Genomic DNA, 22,787 nt, shown 5'->3' on the forward strand with positions numbered 1-22,787 from the left:
GATGTGACTAATGAATCACTGAATTCTATGTCTGAAACTAATATTACACAACATGTTGAATTTAAATAAAAATTTAAAAATTAAAAAAAGAAGTTGCCAAAGCAGACATCTTTGTTTTGTTTTGTTCCCAATCTTAGGCATCATGCAATCAGTCTTTTATCTTTAAGTATGATATTGATTTTAAGTTTTTTTAAAAATATTTTATTTATTTATTTGAGAGAGATAACAAGAGAAAGGATGAGCAGGGGTGGGTGAGAGAGGGAGAAGTAAGCTCTACACTGAACAGGTGGCCCAATACAGAGCTTGATCCCAGGACCCTGGAATCATGACCAGAGCTGAAGGCAGACTCTTAACCAACTGATCCACCCAGATACCCCTGATTTTAAGTTTTTAGTAGATGTCTTTTATGGATTTGACCAAGTCCCTTTTCTTTAGTAGTTAGTTGATTGTTTTTATTATGAATTAGTGTTAGATTTTGTCAACATTTTTCTCCTTATTGAGATACTTATGTGGTTTTGTTCTTTTCTCCATTAATAAAATATATTACATTATCAATATTTAGAGGTGAAAACAACTTCACATTCCAGGTATAACTGGTCACTGGATAAAAAGCTTTTTAAAATTTTTTTATTTAGTTTTCACTTCTCTGACACATTTATTTTTTGAAAGCAATGGATTTTGAAAAGAAAAAATCATGAGACAGAAGTATGGAATAAGAAATAAATACAAATGTAAGCTGTTTTGCTAATTGTTTTATAACCACAACAAATTCATACAGAGTATGACCTATACAAAACAACACAATAAAGGCTCAAAGATCAAGGTGTTCCCTTAGGCAAAGCTGAAGATTTTAGTCTCGGGTATTTGAAATTTAGGTTGCTGTCCTTGTTTTTGGACGAATCATTGGGTGTGTGACATAGTCCATGCTTTTAACCATATTTGAACAGAAGGATGGCCACTTAGCCCAGGTTGAAGTAGATGAAGTGCTTGGTTTCACATGTCACATCACCACCAAAATTCCTCCCCATGATGCAGTGTCAGGGGGGTTCTAATCTTTGTTGAACTCCTTCTTAATACGGGCCACAAGGTCTTTCTCTATATTCTATTTCTCCAGCTCCTAAGTAGCACACTACATAGAGTCCTGTTGCATCTTCTCTGATGAATCAGCATTTTTTTTATCATGGCCTTTTGGTCACACAGGGTTACCAAGGAGTAGGGGTTGGCCAACTACAGTGGTCTCCTGTGGGAGGGGTTGGCGATACTGAGACTCAGCAGTATCTTACTACTGAATCCCTGGTGCATCTCTGTAATGCTTTTTAAAAGTTTTATATATTCAGCTTCATAGTATTTTGTTGAGAATTTATGTCTATATTTTACTATTTGTTTTCTACATCTTTCACATCTTATTGTTCCTACAGTTCTCTTTTGTTGACTTATATTTTGTTGCATAGATATTTTTTGCTGTGTCACCTTAATACCAATTTAGTTTGCTATTTGTTTGTTTTTACTATTTTTTAAGTTACTTTCTTAATTGTTACTATAGGATTTATGTCTTAGTTGGCTCAGACTGTCATAACAAAATACCATGAAATGGGTGGCTTAAACAACAGAAATCTATTTTCCATGGATCTGGAGGTTGAAAGTCTGATATCAACCAGGATGCTAAATATTTGGGTTCTGGTGAAATCTCTCTTCTTGGCTTGCAGACAGCCAATTCTTATCTTCTTATCTTATCAAGATAATATAGTATTTCTTCAGGTGTGCATGTGGTGAGAGAGATCACCCCTTGCCTCTTTTAAGGTAACCAGTCCTACTGGATTAGGATCCTACTCTCATCTCATTTAATCTCAATACTTTTCTGAAACCCCTATCTCCAGGGGGGCCCGGGTGGCTCAGTCTGTTAAGCCTTTGACTTTTGAATTTGACTCAAGTAACGATCTCAGGATTCTGGAATGAAGCCCTGTGTCGGGCTCTGTGGTCAGTGTCAAATCAGCTTGAGATTCTCTCTCTCTCTCTCATTCTCTCTCTCTCTCTTCATCTGCCCCTTCCTCTGCTCACATGCTCTCTTTCTTAAATAAATAAATAAATAAATAAATAAATAAATAAATAAATCTTAATAAATAGATAAACAAACAAATAAAAGCCTTATCTCCAAACACAATCAAATTGGGAGTTACTCTTTAACATGTGAATTTTGGAGGACACAATGTATGCCATAGCAGCTCAAAATATTCTTTTTAAAAAGATTTTATTTATTTATTCATGAGAGACACAGAGAAAGACACAGACACATGCAGAGGGAGAAGCAGGCTCCATGCAGAAGCCAGAGGTGGGACTTGATCTCGGGACCCCAGGAGCATGCCCTGGGCCGAAGGCAGAGCCAAACCACTGAGCCACCCGGGCTGCCCCTTTTCTTTATTTATTATAATCTTCTTCAAGTTGATTCTAATTGAATTTCAGTAAATATATTTGCTCCAGGGTAGCTTTATTCTCATCCCACTTCTTAGTGCTAGTATTGTCCTATATGTCTTTATGTCATAAAACCAGTAATATAGGTTTATTTTTATTATTTTTTTTTGGTTCTTTTTTTTTAATTTATTTTTTATTGGTGTTCAATTTACTAACATACAGAATAACCCCCAGTGCCCGTCACCCATTCACTCCCACCCCCACCCTCCTCCCCTTCCACCACCCCTAGTTCGTTTCCCAGAGTTAGCAGTCTTTACGTTCTGTCTCCCTTTCTGATATTTCCCACACATTTCTTCTCCCTTCCCTTATATTCCCTTTCACTATTATTTATATTCCCCAAATGAATGAGAATATATAATGTTTGTCCTTATATAGGTTTATAATTATTGCATTATGCAATTGACTTTTAAAATATTTATTTATTTATTTACTTATTTTTTAAATATTTTTTTAAATTTTTTATTTATTTATGATAGTCACAGAGAGAGAGAGAGAGAGAGAGAGAGAGGCAGAGACACAGGCAGAGGGAGAAGCAGGCTCCATGCACCGGGAGCCCGACGTGGGATTCGATCCCGGGTCTCCAGGATAGCGCCCTGGGCCAAAGGCAGGCGCCAAACCGCTGTGCCACCCAGGGATCCCTAAAATATTTTTAAAATTTATTTATTCATGAGAGAGAGAGAGAGAGAGAGAGAGAGAGAGAGAGAGAGAGGCAGAGACACAGGCAAAGGGAGAAGCAGGCTCCATGCAGGGAGCCTGATGTGGGACTCGATCCTGGGTCTCCAGGATCATGCCCTGAGCCAAAGGCAGGCATTAAACCACTGAGCAACCCGGACTGCCCTCAATCTTTGCTTATATAGGTATGTCTTTTTTTTCATCTTCACTATTGAAGAAAAATTTTACTGGATATAAAATATTCAGCAGGCACTTTTTCTTCCCACACCCTGAATATGCCAACTCACTGTCCCTTGGCCCCCATTGTTTCTGACTAAAGGTAAATTGTTAATTTTATTTTGGTTCTTCTTATATGTGATAAGTTCTTTTTCTCTTGTTGCTTTCAAGAGTTTCTGTGTACCTTTGTCTCTCAACCACTTGTCTATAAGTCTCTAGGCATGGGTCTCCATGTTTATTTTTATTCACTTGAGATTCATGGATGTATAGATTAATATTTCTCTTCAAATTTGGAAATATTTTGGCCATTATTTCTTTTTTTTAATTTTTATTTATTTATGATAGTCACAGAGAGAGAGAGAGAGGCAGAGACACAGGCAGAGGGAGAAGCAGGCTCCATGCACCGGGAGCCCGATGTGGGATTCGATCCCTGGTCTCCAGGATCGCGCCCTGGGCCAAAGGCAGGCGCCAAACCGCTGCGCCACCCAGGGATCCCTTGGCCATTATTTCTTCAAATATACTTTCTGCCCCTTTATGTTACTCTTCTCATTTTGAGAATTGTATTATGCCTATGATGATATAGGTTGTTTAGACCTGGGGGTCTCTAGGCTCTATTCATCTCTCTCTCTCTTTTTCTTCAGATCATATAATCTTTATTGATTTATCTTTTTTCATTTCTTTGTTTTTTAAAATTTGTTTTTATTGAAATTTGATTTGCCAACATATAGTTTAACACCCAGTGCTCATTCCATCAAGTGTGATTTATCTTTTATTCCATTGATTCTTCCACTGTCAGCTCAAATCTGTTATTGAACTCTTCTAGTACATTTCTTATTTCAGTTATTGTACTATTGAACTATAACATTTCCATTTGGTGCTTTTAAAAATATATTTTGCCTTTGTATTGATATTCCTTATTGAGTCATTGTCAACACATGCTCCTTTAATTTTAAAGAATGATTTTATTTATTTGTCTAAGCACATGTATATTAGATACTTTGAAATATTTTTTGCTACTAAGTCCAACATTTGGACACTATTAGAATTTCTCTTGACTTTTCCCCCCTCTGTGTATGAGTTATATTCTCCTGCTTCTTTGCATGCTTTATAAATTTTTGTCAAAAACAGGTCACTTTAGATAAATTAGTTTAGTGCCTATGGATTTGGATCCCTTCTACAGATTTGTTGTTGTTGTTATTGCCTTTTGCTTGGTCCATTTGTTTGGTATCTTTCCTAGGCTAATTCTGTAGAGACTGTATCCCTTATATCCCATGTACTGTGAGGCCATTGATGTCTCTGTTCTATTTTTAAAGATATTTCATTGTTTTAATTTTATTTTTAATACTGCTTTCATAGGAGTTACCTCTGAGTCATTAAAAATTGGTGGTTAAAAAAAATTGGTGGTAAACCAGTGATTAATTAAAATTTGTGCCAAACTCTTTAAGTGAATAACATTTCTTTGCCAATTTATCTGTGTATAGATTGGGGTACACAATTTAATTTCAGTCAGTTATAAGTCACTTCTTATGAAGTCAGTATTTTTCTGGGTGCACAAGGCTTCATGATCAGATAGGGATAAACACCTTACCTGACTATTCTTTAAGCCATATCACTTTTGGCTTTAATAATACCTCTGGGAGGAGGCAGCTAGATGGCGGAGGAGTAGGAGCCCTCAACTCATCTGATCCCACAAACTTACCTAGATAACTTTCAAAACATCCTGGACACCTACCAATTCGACCTGAGGTTTAAAGAGAGAACAGTGAAAGGGAATATAAGGGAAGGGAGAAGAAATGTGTGGGAAATACCAGAAAGGGAGACAGAACGTAAAGACTGCTAACTCTGGGAAACGAACTAGGGGTGGTAGAAGGGGAGGAGGGCGGGAGTGGGAGGGAATGGTGACGGGCACTGGGCGTTATTCTGTATGTTAGTAAATTGAACACCAATAAAAAATAAATTAAAAAAAAATAAAGAGAAAACTGATGGAATGCTACAGAGAGAAATGTTTTCACTTCTAACAAGGTAGGAAGGCAAAAAAAAAAAAAAAAGAATAAAGTGGAAGAGGGGAACCACCACTAGCAGGGCTAAAGCGGAGCTGCAAAAGCCTCTGGGGAATGAAAGCCCAGCCCTAGAGAAATGGGAACTTCAAAAATCAGCATCAGAGCTTTCCTTGACAGAAAAGTGCTTAGCAGGAAAATCAGGCAGAATAACAGGAAAGGCAGTGAAGCCTCAAGATTCCTGGAGTCACTATAAGAGGAGGGGTATCTGGAGGAAAGCTCACCACAAACCATGGTCTGATCTCAGTAAAGGGCTGGAGTGCTGGAGTCCTCCAGGGCACTTGGAAGAAGCCAGTGAGTTATGTGGGCTAGCTCCAGAATGGCCTTTACACTAGAACCCGGCAATGGACAGAGGTGGCTGTATTCCATTCCCTTCAGGAAAGGCAGTCCCTGGGAATGCATGTCCAGCAGTGATCCTCCATTTTTGCTGGAACAGGCAGAAGTGAGAAGGACAATGGAAAGTGAGAACTCTCCTTCTGCTGGGCACACTGCAAGCTGTGCAGATCAGAACACCTATGCCTGTCCCCAGGCCACTGTGGGCTGGGAGACTGCAGTTAGTTACTCAAGGGGAGCTTGGCTACAGAACTGAAAGTCTAGCCAACACCACTTTTTTTTCTTTTTCCTCCTTGTTTCACCTTGTGTCTCAGAGAGGCAGGGCCTCTACGGGGCAAAGGCTCCACAGGATAAACAGCTCATATTGAGCCCAGCACCTGGCAAGTGGTGGGGCATCTCTGCCCAGGCACAGACACCTGAGAATCAGCACAGCAGACCCCTAACCCAGAAGAACTGCTGAAAGTACAAGGGAAAATCAAGTTTACTGAACAAACAGCACTGGAAAGCTCCAGAACTGAGGGTAAATAGTATACAGAACTAAGGGTCCTTTTTCTCCCTCATTATGACTTGTTTTTTATATCAGATTAAAAATTTGCAATATTTTTTTCTCTTTTCCCATCTTAACTACAATATTACACCAACTCTTCATTTTTCAGTTTTTTCCTTTTTGACTTTCAAATTTCCACAATTACATATCTTAGATATATTTTTCACTTCTGGATTCCCTTCAACATATTCAATTTAAATTTGGTAGATATACAAAATATGGGTATTTGTTTTTTTGTTTTATGTTTTTCTGCCTCATTTTATTTTACAATTGTGGAAATTAATACCTTCGAACACATGACCAAAATACACCCAGAACCAAGTAGAACACCACATGGTTCATTTTGTGACATTATATTCTCTTTTTCTTCCCATTCTACCCCTTTCTTTATCTTATTTATGTTTTTGTGGTCAATGATAGGTCCTTATGTAAGTATAGGTGATTTATATAAATTTGGGATTGACCGTTTTCTAACATAGAAAACAAAATGCACTCAGAACAAAGAGGATCACCCTCTAGGATCCATCAGGTAGACTACATTCTCTCTCCATTACCACTTCCTTACGAACACTATCCCCCCCTTTTTCTCTTTTCTTTACATTTTTTTTCGTTTCTTCTTCTTTTTTTTAGTTTTTGACTTTTTATTTTTACTACTTTGTTTTAAAATGTATTTTTCCCTTTTGTGGTCATTTTGTTTTATTTTGATCTGTTCTTCTTTCTCTTATTTTCTGGTATCTACGTCTTCAGAATCATCTAGGGTGTATTTTATCTAGGTTGTGGTAGATACTTTTGACTCAGCCCACTCATACAGCAAATCTGAATTGGAAAAATGATTAGAAGGAATAATCCATCACAAAAGAAAGAACTGGAAACAATGCTCTCTGTCACAGAGTTACAGAACATGGATTTCTCTTTTATTTGTATATATTTTTTTTATTGGAGTTTGATATGCCAACATATAGTATGACACCAGTGCCCATCCTGTCAAGTACCCCCCTCAGTGCCCATCACCCAGTCACCCCAACTCCCCACCCACCTCCCTTTCTGCCACTCCTTGTTTGTTTCCCAGAATTAGGAGTTTCTCATGTTCTGTCACCCTGACTGATATTTCCCACTCATTTTCTCTCCTTTCTCCTTTATTCATTTTCACTATTTTTTATATTCCCCAAATGAATGAGACCAAATAATGTTTGTCTTTATCCAATTGACTTACTTCACTCAGGATAATACTCTCCAGGTCCATCCACGTTGAAGCAAATGGTGGGTATTTGTCGTTTCTAATGCCTGAGTAATATTCCATTGTATACATAGACCACATCTTCTTTATCCATTCATTTTTGATGGGCACCAAAGCTCCTTCCACAGTTTGGCTACTGTGGACATTGCTGCTATAAACATCGGGGTGCAGGTGTCCTGGCATTTCACTCCATCTGTATCTTCGGGGTAAATACCCAGCAGTGCAATTGCTGGGTCATAGGACAGTTCTATTTTTAACTCTTTGAGGAAACTTCACACAGTTTTCCAGAGTGGCTGTACCAGTTCACATTCCCACCAACAGTGCAAAAGCGTTCCCCTTTCTCCACATCCTCTCCAACATTTGTTGTTTCCTGTCTTAAGTTTCAACATTCTCACTGGTGTCAGGTGGTATCTCCTTGTGGTTTTGATTTGTATTTCCCTGATGGCCAGTGATGTGCAGCATTTTCTCATGTGCTTGTTGGCCACGTGTATGTCTTCTTTGGTGAAATTTCTGTTTATGTCTTTTGCCCATTTCGTGATTGGATTGTTTGTTTATTTGCTATTGAGTTTAATAAGTTCTTTATAGATCTTTGATACTAGCCCTTTATCTGAGAGGTCATTTGCAAATATGTTCTCCCATTGTGTAGGTTGTCCTTTAGTTTTGTTGACATTTATTTTGCTGTGAAGAAGCTTTTTATCTTGATTAAGTCTGAATAATTCACTTTTTGCTTTTATTACCCTTGGCTTCATAGATGTGTCATGCAAGAAGTTGCTGTGGCCAAGTTCAAAAAGGTTGTTGTGTATGGATTTCAAAACGAGGCCAGAAAGTCAATTCAGAAGTACACTTAAAAAGCTACTGGTGGCTCTGGAAAAAAGCATAAAGGACTCTAGAGACTCGGTTACCATAGAATTGAGATCTAATCAGGTCAAAAATAAAAATAGATTAAATGAGATACAATCCAAACTGGATGTCCTAACTTCTAATGATGAGTTAATGATGTGGAAGATAGAGTGAGTGACATAGAAGACAAGTTGATGGTAAGGAAGGAAGCTGAGGGAAAAAGAGAAAAAATAATTAAGAGACCATGAGGAAAGGCTTAGGGAAATAAATGATAGCTTGAGAAGGAAGAATTTACATATAATTGGAGTTCCAGAAGACGCTATGAGAGAGAAACAGAGACCACAAAGTATATTTGAACAAATCATAGCTGAGAACTTCCCAAATCTGGGGAAGGAAACAAGCATTCAGATCCAAGAGATTGAGAGGACCCAGCCCCCAAATAAATAAAAACTGTTTGAAACCTTGACATTTAATAGTGAAACTTGTAAATTCCAAAGAAAAAGAGAAAATCCTTAAAACAGCCTGAGACAAGAGATTCTTAACATACATGGTCAGAAATATCAGATTAACAGCAGACCTTTCCACAGATACCAGGCAGGACAGAAAGGGCTGGCAGGATATCTTCAGGATACCAAATGAGAAGAACATGCACCCAAGAATACTGTATCCAGCAAGGCTATCATTCAGAACAGGAGAGATAAAGAGCTTCCAAGACAGGCAGAAGCTGAAAGAATATGTGAGCACCAAACCAGTTATGCAAGAAATATTAAGGGGAACTCTGTAAAAGAAAGAGGAAGCTCACAGAAATAATCCACAAAAGATGGACTGAATAGGTATTATGACAACACTAACTTCATATCTTTAAATAGTTACTCTGAAGGTGAATGGGTTAAATGATCCCGTCAAAAGACACAGTGTATCAGACTGGATAAAAAAGCAGGAGCCATCTATATGCCAACTACAAGAGACTTATTTTAGACCTAAGGACACCTCTAGCGTGAAAATGAAAAACTGGAGAACCATTTACCATTCTAATGGTCCTCAAAAGAAAGTTGTGGTAGTACTCCTCATATCAGATAAATTAGAGTTTATCCCAAAGACTGTTGTAAGAGATGAAGAGGGACACTATATAATATTTACAAGATATATCCAACAAGAAAACTTAACGATCATGAATATTTATGCCCCTAATGTAGGAGCTGCCAAATATATCAATTAATAACCAAAGTAATGAGATACTTATACAATAATACACTAATAGTAGGATACTTCAACATGGCACTTCCAGCAAATGACAGATATTCTAAGCAGAATATCACCAAAGAAACAAGGTCCTTAAATGATATACTAGACCAAATGGATTTCACAGATATATACAGAATTTTCCATCCAAATGCAAGTGAATACATATTCTCCTAATGGGCACATGGAACTTTCTCCATAATAGACCACATACTGGGTCACAAATCAAGTCTCAACTGAAACCATAAGATTGGGAATGTCCCCTACATATTTTCAGACCACAATGCTTTGAAACTACAACTCAATCACAAGAAGAAATTTGCAATAAAACTCAAACATGAGGAGGTGGGGAGGAGGGGCAAGATGGCGGAAGAGTAGGGTCTCCAAATCACCTGTCTCCACCAAATTACCTAGAAAACCTTCAAATTATCCTGAAAATCTATGAATTCGGCCTGAGAATTAAAGAGAGAACACCTGGAATGCTACAGTGAGAAGAGTTTGCACTTCTATCAAGGTAGGAAGACGGGGGAAAAAGAAATAAAGAAACAAAGGCCTCCAAGGGGGAGGGGCCCCGCGAGGAGCCGGGCTGAGGCCGGGGCTAGTGTCCCCAGGAGAGGAGAGCCCCGTCCCGGAGAAGCAGGAGCTGCACTGACCTTCCCGGGAGGAAAGGGGCTCCCAGGGAGTTGGAGCAGGACCCAGAAGGGCGAGGATGCCCTCGGGTTCCCTGGGACAGTAACAGAGCAACTGCGCGCCCAGGAGAGTGCGCCGAGCTCCCTAAGGGCTGCAGCGTGCACGGCGGGACCCGGCGGGACCCAGAGCAGCTCCGAGGGGCTCGGGCGGCGGCTCCGCGGAGGGGGCTACTCGGCCGCGGGAGCAACTCGGGGGGGCTCGGGCAGAGGAAGAGGCTCCGTGCGGAGGGGGCTGCGTGGTTCCAGGAGCAGCTTGGAAGGGCTCGGGAGGCGGCTCTGTGGAGGGGCTACGCGGCCGGGAGCGCGAATCCAATAGCGCAGGCTCCAGAGCACAGGACGCCGGGACACAGCCCAGGATCCGGCCTCCCCCGGGACAGGCAGAGGCCGGGAGGGCCCAGGACAGCAAGGACGCTCCTACCCCGAGCTGAGCAGAGCAGCGGCCCTGCCCCGGAGCCTCCAGGCCCTGCAGACGGAGAGCTCCGGAGTTCCTGCCGGAGCTGAATCCAGGTTTCCAGAGCTGGCCCCGCCACTAGGGCTGTTGCTCCTGGGGCCTCACGGGGTAAACAACCCCCACCGAACCCTGCACCAGGCAGGGGCACAGCAGCTCCCCCAACTGCTAACACCTGAAAATCAGCACAACAGGCTCCTCACCCAGAAGACCAGCTAAACGGACAACTTCCAGGGGAAGCCAAGGGACTTAAAGTACACAGAATCAGAAGATACTCCCCCGTGGTTCTTTTTTGTTTGTTTGTTTTGTTTTGTTTTGTTTTGTTTTGCTTTTGGATTTGTTTCCTTCCCCCACCCCCCTTTATTCTCCTTTCTTTCTTTTTCTTATTCTTTTTCTTCTTTATTTTCGTTTTTTTCTTCCTTTTTTTTCTCTTTCTCTTTTCTTTCCTTCTTTCTCTCCTCTCTTTTTCTCCTTTTCCCAATACAACTTGCTTTTGGCCACTCTGCACTGAGCAAAATGACTAGAAGGAAAACCTCACCTCAAAAGAAAGAATCAGAAACAGTCCTCTCTCCCACAGAGTTACAAAATCTGGATTACAATTCAATGTCAGAAAGCCAATTCAGAAGCACTATTATACAGCTACTGGTGGCTCTAGAAAAAAGCATAAAGGACTCAAGAGACTTCATGACTGCAGAATTTAGAGCTAATCAGGCAGAAATTAAAAATCAATTGAACGAGAGGCAATCCGAACTAGAACTCCTAACGACGAGGGTTAACGAGGTGGAAGAACAAGTGAGTGACATAGAAGACAAGTTGATAGCAAAGAGGGAAACTGAGGAAAAAAGAGACAAACAATTAAAAGACCATGAAGATAGATTAAGGGAAATAAACGACAGCCTGAGGAAGAAAAACTTAGGTTTAATTGGTGTCCCCGAGGGCGCCGAAAGGGCCAGAGGGCCAGAATATGTATTTGAACAAATTCTAGCTGAAAACTTTCCTAATCTGGGAAGGGAAACAGGCATTCTGATCCAGGAAATAGAGAGATTCCCCCCTAAAATCAATAAAAACCGTTCAACACCTCGACATTTAATAGTGAAGCTTGCAAATTCCAAAGATAAAGAGAAGATCCTTAAAGCAGCAAGAGACAAGAAATCCCTGACTTTTATGGGGAAGAGTATTAGGGTAACAGCAGACCTCTCCACAGAGACCTGGCAGGCCACAAAGGGCTGGCAGGATATATTCAGGGTCCTAAATGAGAAGAACATGCAACCAAGAATACTTTATCCAGCAAGGCTCTCATTCAAATAGAAGGAGAGATAAAGAGCTTCCAAGACAGGCAGCACCTAAAAGAATATGTGACCTCCAAACCAGCTCTGCAACAAATTTTAAGGGGGACTCTTAAAATTCCCCTTTAAGAAGAAGTTCAGTGGAACATTTCACAAAAACAAGGACTGAATAGATATCATGATGACACTAAACTCATATCTCTCAATAGTAACTCTGAATGTGAACGGGTTTAATGACCCCATCAAAAGGCGCAGGGCTTCAGACTGGATAAAAAAGCAGGACCCATCTATTTGCTGTCTACAAGAGACTCATTTTAGACAGAAGGACACCTACAGCCTGAAAATAAAAGGTTGGAGAACCATTTACCATTCGAATGGTCCTCAAAAGAAAGCAGGGGTAGCCATCCTTATATCAGATAAACTAAAATTTACCCCAAAGACTGTAGTGAGAGATGAAGAGGGACACTATATCATACTTAAAGGATCTATTCAACAAGAGGACTTAACAATCCTCAATGTATATGCCCCGAATGTGAGAGCTGCCAAATATATAAATCAATTATTAACCAAAGTGAAGAAATACTTAGATAATAATACACTTATACTTGGTGACTTCAATCTAGCTCTTTCTATACTCAATAGGTCTTCTAAGCAAAACATCTCCAAAGAAACGAGAGCTTTAAATGATACACTGGACCAGATGGATTTCACAGATATCTACAGAACTTTACATCCAAACTCAACTGAATACTCATTCTTCTCAAGTGCACATGGAACTTTCTCCAGAATAGACCACATATTGGGTCACAAATCGGGTCTGAACCGATACCAAAAGATTGGGATTGTCCCCTGCATATTCTCAGACCATAATGCCTTGAAATTAGAACTAAATCACAACAAGAAGTTTGGAAGGACCTCAAACACGTGGAGGTTAAGGACCATCTTGCTAAAAGATGAAAGGGTCAACCAGGAAATTAAGGAAGAATTAAAAAGATTCATGGAAACTAATGAGAATGAAGATACAACCGTTCAAAATCTTTGGGATGCAGCAAAAGCAGTCCTAAGGGGGAAATACATTGCAATACAAGCATCCATTCAAAAACTGGAAAGAACTCAAATACAAAAACTAACCTTACACATAAAGGAGCTAGAGAAAAAACAGCAAATAAATCCTACACCCAGGAGAAGAAGGGAATTAATAAAGATTCGAGCAGAACTCAACGAAATCAAGACCAGAAGAAGTGTGGAACAGATCAACAGAACCAGGAGTTGGTTCTTTGAAAGAATTAATAAGATAGATAAACCATTAGCCAACCTTATTAAAAAGAAGAGATAGAAGACTCAAATTAATAAAATCTTGAATGAGAAAGGAGAGCTCACTACCAACACAAAGGAAATACAAACGATTTTAAAAACATATTATGAACAGCTATACGCCAATAAATTAGGCAATTTAGAAGAAATAGACGCATTCCTGGAAAGCCACAAACTACCAAAACTGGAACAGGAAGAAATAGAAAACCTTAACAGGCCAATAACCAGGGAGGAAATTGAAGCAGTCATCAAAAACCTCCCAAGACACAAGAGTCCAGGTCCACATGGCTTCCCAGGGGAATTTTATCAAACGTTTAAAGAAGAAACCATACCTATTCTCCTAAAGCTCTTTGGAAAGATAGAAAGAGATGGAGTACTTTCAAATTCGTTCTATGAGGCCAGCATCACCTTAATTCCAAAACCAGACAAAGATCCCACCAAAAAGGAGAATTACAGACCAATATCCCTGATGAACATGGATGCAAAAATTCTCAACAAGATACTGGCCAATAGGATCCAACATTACATTAAGAGAATTATTCACCATGACCAAGTAGGATTTATCCCCGGGACACTAGGCTGGTTCAACACCCGTAAAACAATCAAAGTGATTCATCATATCAGCAAGAGAAAAACCAAGAACCATATGATCCTCTCATTAGATGCAGAGAAAGCATTTGACAAAGTACAGCATCCATTTCTAATCAAAACTCTTCAGACTGTAGGGATAGAGGGAACATTCCTCAACATTTAAAAGCCATCTATGAAAAGCCCACAGCAAATATCATTCTCAATGGGGAAGCACTGGGAGCCTTTCCCCTAAATTCAGGAACAAGACAGGGATGTCCACTCTCAACACCGCTATTCAACATAGTACTGGAAGTCCTAGCCTCAGCAATCAGACAACAAAAAGACATTAAAGGCATTCAAATTGGCAAAGAAGAAGTCAAACTCTCCCTCTTCGCCGATGACATGATACTCTACATAGAAAACCCAAAAGTCTCCACCCCAAGATTGCTAGAACTCATACAGCAATTCGGTAGCGTGGCAGGATACAAAATCAATGCCCAGAAATCAGTGGCATTTCTATACACTAACAATGAGACTGAAGAAAGAGAAATTAAGGAGTCAATCCCATTTACAATTGCACCCAAAAGCATAAGATACCTAGGAATAAACCTCACCAAATAAGAAAGGATCTATACCCTCAAAACTATAGAACACTTCTGAAAGAAATTGAGGAAGACACAAAGAGATGGAAAAAGATTCCATGCTCATGGATTGGCAGAATTAATATTGTGGAAATGTCAATGTTACCCAGGGCAATATACACGTTTAATGCAATCCCTATCAAAATACCATGGACTTTCTTCAGAGATTTAGAACAAATTATTTTAAGATTTGTGTGGAATAAGAAAAGCCCTGGAATAGCCAGGGGAATTTTAAAAAAGAAAACCATAGCTGGGGGCATCACAATGCCAGATTTCAGGTTGTACTACAAAGCTGTGGTCATCAAGACAGTGTGGTACTGGCACAAAAACAGACACATAGATCAATGGAACAGAATAGAGAACCCAGAAGTGGACCCTGAACTTTATGGGCAACTAATATTCGATAAAGGAGGAAAGACTATCCACTGGAAGAAAGACAGTCTCTTCAATAAACGGTGCTGGGAAAATTGGACATCCACATGCAGAAGAATGAAACTAGATCACTGTCTTTCACCATTCACAAAGATAAAGTCAAAATGGATGAAAGATCTAAATGTGAGACAAGATTCCATCAAAATCCTAGAGGAGAACACAGGCAACACCCTTTTGAAATTGGCCACAGTAACTTCTTGCAAGATACATCCACGAAGGCAAAAGAAACAAAAGCAAAAATGAACTATTGGGACTTCATCAAGATAAGAAGCTTTTGCACAGCAAAGGATACAGTCAACAAAACTAAAAGACAACCTACAGAATGGGAGAAGTTATTTGCAAATGACATATCAGATAAAGGGCTAGTTTCCAAGATCTATAAAGAACTTATTAAACTCAACACCAAAGAAACAAACAATCCAATCATGAAATGGGCAAAAGACATGAAGAGAAATATTAAACTCAACATCAAAGAAACAAACAATCCAATCATGAAATGGGCAAAAGACATGAAGAGAAATTTCACAGAGGAAGACATAGACATGGCCAACACGCACATGAGAAAATGCTCTGCATCACTTGCCATCAGGGAAATACAAATCAAAACCACAATGAGATACCACCTCACACCAGTGAGAATGGGGAAAATTAACAAGGCAGGAAACAACAAATGTTGGAGAGTATGCGGAGAAAAGGGAACCCTCTTACACTGTTGGTGGGAATGTGAACTGGTGCAGCCACTCTGGAAAACTGTGGAGGTTCCTCAAAGATTTAAAAATATACCTGCCCTACGACCCAGCAATTGCACTGTTGGGGATTTACCCCAAAGATACAAATGCAATGAAAAGTCGGGACACCTGCACCCCGATGTTTAAAGCAGCAATGGCCACGATAGCCAAACTGTGGAAGGAGCCTTAGTGTCCAACGAAAGATGAATGGTTAAAGAAGATGTGGTTTATGTATATGTGGTTTATGTAATATGGAATATTACTCAGCCATTAGAAACGACGAATATCCACCATTTGCTTCAACGTGGATGGAACTGGAGGGTATTATGCTGAGTGAAGTAAGTCAGTCGGAGAAGGACAAACATTATATGTTCTCATTCATTTGGGGAATATAAATAATAGTGAATGGGAACATAAGGGAAGGGGGAAGAAATGTGTGGGAAATATCAGAAAGGGAGACAGAACATAAAGACTGCTAACTCTGGGAAACGAACTAGGGGTAGTAGAAGGGGAGGAGGGCCGGGGTGGGAGTGAATGGGTGACAGGCACTGGGGGTTATTCTGTATGTTAGTAAATTGAACACCAATAAAAAAAATATATTAAAAAAAAACATGAGGAGGTGAAAGAGCATCCTACTAAAAGATGAATCAGTCAAACAGGAAATTAGAGAAGTGTTAAAAGAAGTTCATGGAAACTAATGAAAATAAAGATACAACCTTTCAAAACCTTTGGGGAACAGCAAAAGTGGGCATAAAAGGGAAATATGGGCAGCCCGGTGGCTCAGCAGTTTAGCGCCACCTTCAGTCCAGGGTGTGATCCTGGAGACCCAGGATCGAGTCCCACGTCGGGCTCCCTGCATGGAGCCTGCTTCTCCCTCTGCCTGTGTCCCTGCCTCTCTCTCTCTCTCTCTGCCTCTCTCATAAATAAATAAATAAATAAAATCTTTAAAAAATAAATTAAAAGGAAATATATCACAATAAAAGCCTGTCTCAAACAGTAGGAAAAAAATCAAATACAGGAGCTAAACTCCCACCTAAAGGAATTGGAGAAGAAACAGCAAGTAAAGCCTACAGCAAACAGATGAAGAGAGATAATAAAGAATCGAGCAGAACTCAATGAAATAGAGACCAGAGGAACTGTAGAGCACATCAACAAAACCAGGAGTTGGTTCTTTGAAAGAATAAGATAGAAAAATCATGAGCCAGCCTTATTAAAAAGCATAGAGAAAAGATTCAAATTAATAAAATCATGAATGAATGAGGAGAGATGACACTCAATACCAAGGGAATAGAAACTATTTTAAAAACGTATTATGAGCACTGATATGCCAACACATTAGGCAATCTAGAAGAAAAAGATGCATTTCTGGAAAAACAAACATTACCAAAACTGGCACAGGGAGAAGTAGAAAACCTGAACAATCCAATAACCAGGGAGGAAATTGAAGCAGTCATCAAAAACCACCCAAGACCCCAAAGTCCAGGGCCAGATGGCTTCCCAGGGGAATTCTATCAAAGCTTTAAGAAGAAACAATACCTATTCTACTAAAACTGTTCTGAAAGTTAGAAAGGGATGGACTACTTCCAAACTCGTTCTATGAGGCCAGCATCACCTTAATTCCAAAACTAGACAAATACCCCAGCAAAAAGGAGATTTATAGACCAATATCCTTGAGTAACACAGATGCAAAAATTCTCAACAAGATACTAGCCAATAGGACCCAACAGTATATTAAGAGGATTATTCACCAAGACCACCCTGGATCACAAGGTTTGTTCAACATTCATAAAACAATCAACGTGATAGATCACATCAATAAGAGAAAAAACAAGAACCATATGATCCTTTGAACATATATAGAGAAAGCATTTGACAAAATGTAGCATCCATTCCTGATCAAAACTCTTCAATGTCCTTCCATTTCTTCTAGATTATTTGTTGGCATATCCCTGCTCATAATATGTTTTTAAAATCGTTTGTATTTCCTTGGTATTGGTTGTGATCTCTCTGAGGGATAGCGATAGGGATAGACAGAACATTCCTCAATATCTTAAAAGCCATTTTTGAAAAGCCCACAGCAAATAACATTCTCAATGGGGAAATACAGAGAGCCTTTCCCCTAATATCAGGAACACGACAGGGATGTCCACCCTTACCACTGTTATTCAACATAGTACTAGAAGTTCTAGCCTCAGCAATCAGACAACAAAAAGAAATAAAAGGCATATTCAAATTGGTAAAGAAGAAGTCAAATTTTCCCACTTCGCAGATGATATGATACTGTATATAGAAAACCCAAAAGACTCCACCCCAGGATTGCTAGATCTCATACAGCATTTCAACAATCTGGTGGAATTCAAAATCAATGCACAGAAATCAGTTCGATTTCTGTACACGAACAATGAACAGGAAAAAATAGAAATTAAAAAATCGATCCTATTTATAATAGCATTGATAATTATAAGACTCCTAGGAATAAACCTAACCAAAGAGGTAAAGGATCTATACCCTAAAAACTACAGAACACTTCTGAAAGAAATTGAGAAAGACACAAAGAGATGGAACCAAGTTCCATGGCCATGGATTGGAAGAATTAATATTGTGAAAATGTCTATTCTACTCAGGGCAATTTACACATTTAATGCAATCCGTACCCATATACCATGGCCTTTCTTCACAGAGTTTGAACAAATAATCTTACAATTTGTTTTGAGTCAAGAAAGATAGCCAGAGGAATATTGAAAAAGAAAAGACATGCTGGGGGCATCACAATACCAGATTTCAAGCTGTATTACAAAGCTACAATTAACAAGACAGTGTGGTACTGGCACAAAAAACAGTCACATAGATCAATGAAACAGAATAGAGAACCAGAAATGAGCAATAAAGTCTATGGTCAACTAATATTTGACAAAGCAGGAAAGACTATCCACTGGAAAAAGACAGTCTCTTCAACAAATGGTGTTGGGAAAATTGGACAGGCATGTGCAGAAGAATGGAAATAGGCCATTGTCTTACACCATACACACAAATACAAACTCAAAATGGATGAAAGATTTAAGTGTGAGGCAATAATCCATAAAAATCCTAGAGAATAACACAGGCAGCACCCTTTTTCAACTTGCCCACAATAACTTGATGCAAGATACATCTATGAAGGGAAAAGAAAGTAAAGCAAAAGTAAACTATTGGGACTTAATCAGGATTAAAAACTTCTGCACAGGGGGCGGGACAAGATGGCAGAAGAGTAGGGTCCCCAAGTCACCTGTCCCCATGAACTTACCTAGGTAACTTTCAAATCATCCAGAAAATCTACGAATTCAGCCTGAGATTTAAAGAGAGAAAAGCTGGAATGCTACAGTGAGAAGATTTCGTGCTTCTATCAAAGTAGGAAGATGGAAAGAAAGAAAGAAGAAAGAAGGAAAGAAGAAAGAAAAGAAAGAAAGAAAGAAAGAAAAAGAAAGAAAGAAAGAAAGAAAGAAAAGAAAGAAGAAAGAAAGAAAGAAGAAAGAAAGAAAGAAAGAAAGAAAGAAGAAAGAAAGAAAGAAAGAAAGAAAGAAAGAAAGAAAGAAAGAACCCAGTGGGGGATGGGACCCCGTGAGGAGCCGGGCTAAGGCCAGGCAGGGAGAGCCTCCAGGACAGGAAAGCCCAACCCAGGAGAGTCGGGAAATTTACCAATCTTCCCTGTGGGAAAGGCACTGGCAGGGAGCTCGGGCAGGATCCCAGGAGGGGCAGTGGAGCCTCCAGGTTCCCGAGGTCACTAACAGAGGAAGTGTGCCCCGGGGGAGAGCGCGCCACACACGGTAGGCCGAGCTCCCTAAAGGGCTGAAGCATGCACCCGGCGGGCCCTGGGAGCAGCTCAGGCGGTGGCTCAGGCAGCAGCTCTGGTGGCTGCTCCATACAGAGGAAGCTGCGCACCCGGGAGCGCAATTCCAGCAGCGCAGGCCTCGGATCCCAGGGCGCGGGGGGAAACAGCCCACGATCTGGCACTCCCTTGGGACAGGTGAAGGCTGGGATGGTCCAGGACAGCGAGAACTCTCCTGCCACTGGGCACCCCCCCGAGCTGTGCAGATCAGCGCCCCGCCCCCAGAGCATCCAGGCCCCTGCCGCCTGGGAGCTGTGGTACTTACTGAGGGAGCTGACTCTAGGGCTGGAGAGCTGGCCACTGCCACTGTTGCTGTTCCTCCTCGTGTCACCTTGTGACTAGAACAGAGCAGGGCCACCAGGGAGCAGGCACCTCACAAGATAAACAGCTCCCACTGAGCTGTGCACCTGGCAGGGGGCGCGGCAGCACCCCCAGGTGCACACATCTAAGAATCAGCGCAGCAGGCCCCTCCCCCCAGAAGACAAACTGGAATGACAGGGAAAGAGCAAGTTCTTAACCAAGCAGCACTGGAAAGCTCCAGGGGAAGTCGAGGGACTTAACAGTATACAGAATCAGAGGATACCCCTCCTTGTTTTTTTTTTTCTTTGTTTATTTGTTTTTCCCCATTTTTTTCCTTTTTCCTTCCTTTTTCAGTACAACTTGTTTCTAGCCACTCTGCACTGAGCAAAATGACTAAAAAGAACTCACCACAAATGAAAGAATCAGAAACAGTACTCTCTGCCACAGAGTTACAGAATTTGGATTGCAATTCGATGTCAGAAAGCCAATTCAGAAGCAAAATTATAAAGCTACTGGTGGCTCTGGAACAAAAGCAAAAAGGAATCAAGACATTTCATGACTGCAGAATTTAGATTGAATCAGACTTAAATTAAAAATCAATTAAATGATATGCAATCCAAACTTGAGGTCCTAATGACGAGGGTTAATAAGGTGGAAGAAAGAGTGAGTGACATAGAGGACAAGTTCATGGCAAGGAAAGAAGTTGAGGAAAAAAGAGAAAAACAAAAGACGATGAGAAAAGGTTAAGGAAATAATTGATAGCCTTAGAAGGAAAAATCTACTTTTATTTGGGGTTCCAGAGACCGCTGAGAGGGACAGAGAGCTAGAAAGCATATTTGAACAAATCATAGCTGAGAACTTCAACAACACGGGGAGGAAAACAGGCATTCAGATCCAGGAGATAGAGATATTCCCCCCTAAAATCAATAAAAACCAGTCAACATCCCGACATTTAATAGTGAAACTTATAAATTCCAAAGATAAAGAGAAGATCCTTAAAGCAGCAAGAGACAAGAAATCCCGAGGTCTGCTGTTAACCTAATACTTCTCTCCATGGCATTAGGTTAAAAGCAGAACTCTCCATAGAGACCTGGCAGGCCAGAAAGAGCTGGCAAGATATATTCAGGGTACTAAATGAGAAGAATATGCAGCCAAGAATACTCTGTACATCAAGGCTGTAATTCAGAATAGAAGGAGAGATAAAGGGCTTCCAAGATTGGCAGAAACTGAAAGAATATATGACCACCAAACGAGCTCTGAAAGAAATATTAAGGGAGACTCTGTAAAAGAAAGAGGAAGTCCAAAGAAACAATCCACAAGAACAGGGACTGAATAGGTATGATAACACTAAATTCATATCTTTTAATAGTAACTCTAAACATGGACTTAATGATCCCATCAAAAGGCACCAGGTTTCAGACTGGATAAAAAAGCAAGACCCATCTATTTGCTGTCTACAAGAGACTCATTTTAGATGTAAGGACACCTCCAGCCTGAAAATGAAAGGTTGGGGAAACATTTACCATTCAAATGGTCCTCAAAAGAAAGCAGGGGTAGCCATCCTCATGTCAGAGAAATTAGAGTTTATCCCAAAGACTGTAGTAAGAGATGAAGAGGGACACTATATCATACTTAAAGGATCTATCCAACAAGAGGACCTAAGAATCACGAATATTTATGCCCTGAATATGGGAGCTGCCAAGTATATCAATCAATTAATAACCAAAGTTAAGACATACTTAGATAATAATAGACTTATACTGGGAGATTTCAACATGGCGCTGTCCCCAAATGACAGATCTCCTAAGCACAACATCTCCAAAGAAACAAGAGCTTTAAATGATTCACTTGACTAGATGGATTTGACAGATATTTACAGAACTTTCCATCCAAACACAACTGAATACATTCTTCTCAAGTGCACATGAACTTTCTCCAGAATGGACCACATACTGCATCACAAACAGGTCTTAAACGATACCAAAAATTGAGATCATCCCCTGCATATTTTCAGACCATAATCCTTTAAAACTAGAACTCAATCACAAGAAGAAGTTTGGAAGAAATACCAACACGTGGAGGTTAAAGACCATCCTACTAAAAGATAAAAGGGTCAACCAGGAAATTAGAGAAGAATTAAAAAGATTCATATAATGAGAATGAAGATACAACCATCCAAAATCTTTGAGATACAGCAAAAGCAGTCCTAAGGGGGAAATACATTGCAATACAAGCATCCATCCAAAAACTAGAGAGAACTCAAATACAAAAGCTAACCTTGGACCTAAAGGAGCTAGAGAAAAAACAGCAAATAGATCCTACATCCAGCAGAAGAAAAGAGGTAATAAAGATTAGAGCAGAACTCAATGAAACAGAGACTAGAAGAACTGTGGAACAGATCTACAAAACCAGGAGTTGGTTCTCTTTCTAATATAAATTTATTTTTTATCGGTGTTCAATTTGCCCACATATAGAATAACACCCAGTGCTCATCCCATCAAGTGCCCCCCTCAGTGCCCATCACCCAGTCACCCCCACCCCCCGCCCACCTCCCTTTCCACCACCCGTGGTTTGTTTCCCAGAGTTAGGAGTTGGTTCTTTGAAAGAATTAATAAGATAAACCATTAGCTGGCCTTATGAAAAACAAAAGAGAAAGACTCAAATTAATAAAATCACAAATTAAAAAGGAGAGATAACAACCAATACCAAGGAAAGACAAACTATTTTAAAAACTTATACTGAGCTGCTATATGCCAATAACATAGGCAATCCAGAAGAAATGGATGCATTTCTGGAAAAATGCAAACTACCAAAACTGGAAGGAAGAAATAGAAAACCTGAACAGGCCAATAACCAGGGAGGAAATTGAAGCAGTCATCAAAAACCTCCCAAGACACAAAA

General features: G+C 40.0%; 1 pseudogene; it reads right to left on the bottom strand.

Moving 5' to 3' along the window:
* Positions 1-929: 929 nt before the first annotated feature.
* Positions 930-22,787, bottom strand: part of LOC144308824 (dynein light chain 1, cytoplasmic pseudogene) — a 186,576-nt pseudogene continuing 164,718 nt past the window's right edge.

Source organism: Canis aureus, chromosome X (genome assembly GCF_053574225.1).
Source record: "Canis aureus isolate CA01 chromosome X, VMU_Caureus_v.1.0, whole genome shotgun sequence".
Lineage (NCBI taxonomy): Eukaryota > Metazoa > Chordata > Mammalia > Carnivora > Canidae > Canis > Canis aureus.